General features: G+C 28.5%; 1 protein-coding gene across 1 annotated transcript in view; it reads left to right on the forward strand.

The window, feature by feature from the left end:
• LOC106873950 (transmembrane protein 196-like) overlaps window positions 1-3,746 on the forward strand; it is a 272,654-nt gene extending 268,908 nt beyond the window's left edge. Inside the window, exon 4 of the transcript XR_008265170.2 lies at window positions 1,004-3,746. The gene's annotated coding sequence lies outside the window, so the exon portion shown is untranslated. The remainder of the gene's footprint in view (window positions 1-1,003) is intronic.
• Window positions 3,747-4,103: the final 357 nt, after the last annotated feature.

Raw genomic sequence — 4,103 nt, forward strand, 5'->3', positions numbered from 1 at the left:
TATGCCTATATATATACATATATATGCCATTATATATACATATATACAGATATATATATATATAGTTATATATGTATGTATATGTATGCAAATGCAGGTATGCAAATGCGTGGATGATTATATATAACTCACTAAATAACTGTCGAGGTGTCATCATCTCTGTTTAGTACAGTAGCTAGCAAGATTGAGTGCAACATTCCAAATTTGCATCACGATCACCAGTGAGTTTATAAATGAATCCAGCCTTAACCTAATCAAGTTTGGTTAATGTTGAAATGAATGTCAAAAATCAATGAATATAATATTTAATGTATATATATATATATATGCATATGAAAAAAAAATTATTTATCAATAAGTGTTTACACATTTTCTGAAGACATTATAAATAACTTTCCTTTGTGAAGAAAATATTCCAGTCTCATTTGTAGCATTTCTTTAAACATGATTTGCATCAGTTTGTGTCATACATACATACATACATACATACATACATATATATATATATATATATATATATATATATATATATATATCTATATACATATATATATATACATATCTAGGCATATATAAAAATATAAATGCCCATGATCATGGTCATAAATATACATAAATGCATATATATGTAAATGTACATATATATACATACATGTATTATATAGATATTTATACATATATTCACATATATACATTTATACATACATAATATATATATATACATTTACACAAACATATATACATACAAACACACGCACATATATATATATATATATATATATATATATATATATATACTTTTACATACAGATATAATCATATAATTGTACTGAAACACATACATCTATAGGATATATATAATTACACATGCACCTGACATGTGTAAAATATACATTTTATATGTATGTAAATTACATGACTTTTGTTTGGAATGTTGCACTTACAATCAAAATATAGTGGTTTCAATTCCTTGAGCAGTCATTTCTTTGTTTTTTTTTTTTAGCAAAGCATTTTAGCTCCTGCTGCTACAATCCAGCTCGCTAAAAATCATTTCCAAGAATAGCTGCAAACTGAATGCTGTAACTTTCCTGCACATATACTTTCCTGCATCCTCTTCAGGTGTAAGTGTTGTAAATTAAGTCACATTCATGCCATGGAAACCTGGGTAAACCTTGGCTTTTACATTCCTAGAACTCACGACAGACCAAACTCTAAGTCTTATTTAAGTACTAATTAATATATATTCTTACACACACACACACACACTGACACATACACACACAATATATATGTATGCAGTCATAATACATAATACACATATATGTATGCATATATATACTGTCATCTATACTTATGAATATATATATATATATATATATATATATATATATATATATATATATATATATATATATACATATGTGTGTGTATACATACATATTTGTGTGTGTGTGTGTGTGTGCAAAGATCCAATTTATATATATATATATGTATGTATGTATGTATGTATGTATGTATGTATGTATTTCTGTGTGTATGTATATAAGAATGTATACAGTGTGTCCCAAAAATACATATACACACTGAATTATGTTATATTTAGGGTTTTTTATAATATATTTCATTTTCTAAATTTAATATAATATACATAGGGAATTTATATTTTCTATGATTATTTGTTTTAAGGCTTATTGCCTATCTAATACTGGTACAGCCAATAATGCAAAGTAATGAAATCGCAAACACTAAGAAACATTTCATATAGCATTCGTGTGCTTGGCTATTCAGTGGCTGCTCTTAATTAATTGACTGTTGTTGGTTGTGTACCATAAACTTTATCTTTTAAGTAACTTCATAAACATTGTCTAGTGTGTGATGATCAACGAATATGCAATGCATTCTACAGAGCCTTCTGTACCCAATGCATCTGTTTGGCAAATTCTCATGAAAGTAGACCTTTCATGAGAAAGGTCTGCTATGGTAGTATGGAGGTGCTCCATTCCGTCACATTACTTTTGAAAATGAATGGTGCAATGAATCTTTTTGGCGATAAGCCACACCAGATTGTAACTCCTCTTCATTTAACATGAATATGGGGATTTGCAGGTCCACAGTATGTGCAATTGTGATTTAGATATAATGTCATCATTCTCAACAAACTTTGCTGAAATGTCTGCATCTACTATACATCTTGCCAAGTATTCCTCACAAAACTTCATTCTCCAGTCAGCATCTTCTCTGAGATCCTGGACTATTCTTGGAATGTAACTTTTCCAATCACAACATTTCAAAATGTGATGGAAATTTGAAATTCTTATCATGACTCATTTGCTGCATGGATCTTCTTGAATATAGATCTTCTGGGAATACAATTCCAGTGCTCTTTCTTGCTTTGTTGGGCTCATCAGCTTCTGTGGTCTTCCAAAAAGATTCATGTGGATATTTCGAAAAGCTCCATCTACTTCAAACTTACCTCTAATTCCAGTGAGGATAGCCGGCATATTTGGATGTGTTTGGAATTCCCTTCTAAATTGTCTTTATATTTTGACTGCATTTTCAAAGTTCTAAATAGTATTTGAAGATAATTTTCTTTGTTGACATCATAATCTAGGATTAAATCTAGAAAGAAATGAAAATTAAGTTAGCTATCAGCTGTTAAAATGTGTATACATAGTTTTGGAGCACCCTGTATATATAAGATATACATATATATACACATATATATTTACACACACACACACACACACACATGCACACACACACACATATGCATATGTATAAATGTATATATGTATAAGCCTCTGTGTGTGCATGTGGGTGTATGTGTGTGTGTATGTATTCGTGTACAAGAACACAAACATGCAAGATACTAAAGAAATACGAGCAACTGGTGGATATGAGATGGTGGAAAATACACGGAATAGTAATGTAATGTAACGAAAACACAGCAACAAATGTTTCATCAACAATTTCCATCTACAGTTTACCTTCTTTCAATGAAATGTTAATATTATTGACTTTTATTGAACGTTAAATTTGTTTGAGAGCAATGTTTGTCGGTTTGTCAGATCTCTGCAATACTCCATAAGGTGTTCTTGTGTTATTGTATTTCGAAAATACCACTATTGTTTCTGTGCAGTATTTGTAAGTGTTGCTTTTCTATGTAATTATGTGTTTTCCTTGAGTATACTGCACTAATCCAATGTCCTGACACACTAGTTATATTAATAATTTTAGAATTTTCATAAGTGTTTGAATGAAACTTGAACATTCTTCATTCTAACTGTTGCTATCTGATTTGTTTCATTGATATCTTGTCCTCAGATTTTGGACTTCGAAGATATGATTTCTTATTTCAAAGTCAGAAAACACTGTGTTGAGAGACTGCTACATTGGAGTAAAAACAACTAAATATATATTCCTTTGGTAGCTATACTGCTAGTGTCCTGTGCAAATATTATTAGTCTTAACTAATGTATTATATGTCATATGTGTATTATACATTTTGTTACGGTGTGTTAATTCAGAGCACATATATTGTTGTCATTATAATGTTACTTATATGAATTATGGTTTTTGCTTCTTTGTATAATGTTTTTTGACAATGCAAAATAATATTTTTCTATATGATACAACAAACCTAGCTCAAGATATATTCAAAGATATTAGTTATCAGTTGTATAGTATGAAATTTTATATATCAAAATATTTTACATTTTATAAATGTTCCAAAATAGAAAGAAAAATATGAAATAATTTCAGAAAATTTACTGAGGTCATACTAATAAAAAATAAATATGAAAAAAATCAGTGTAAAACAAACTATGATCACAAAAGCTTAATTAAATTTCCTCAAGATCATTGTAAACTTAGAGTCAGTCCTTGTACAGTCAGTCCTTGTACATGGTATATCATTTTTTTTTAGTATTACTTACTGTCAATATAATTTACTCCTTAAATATATATCTACACACACACACACACACACACACACACACACACACACACACACACATATATATCAAGTTAAATACATATATATAATGATATATATATATATATACATCATAATATATATGTATAATGAGGATATATATATATAT

This window comes from Octopus bimaculoides, chromosome 11 (assembly GCF_046866305.1).
Source record: "Octopus bimaculoides isolate indiv1 chromosome 11, ASM4686630v1, whole genome shotgun sequence".
In the NCBI taxonomy this organism is placed as follows: Eukaryota; Metazoa; Mollusca; class Cephalopoda; order Octopoda; family Octopodidae; genus Octopus; species Octopus bimaculoides.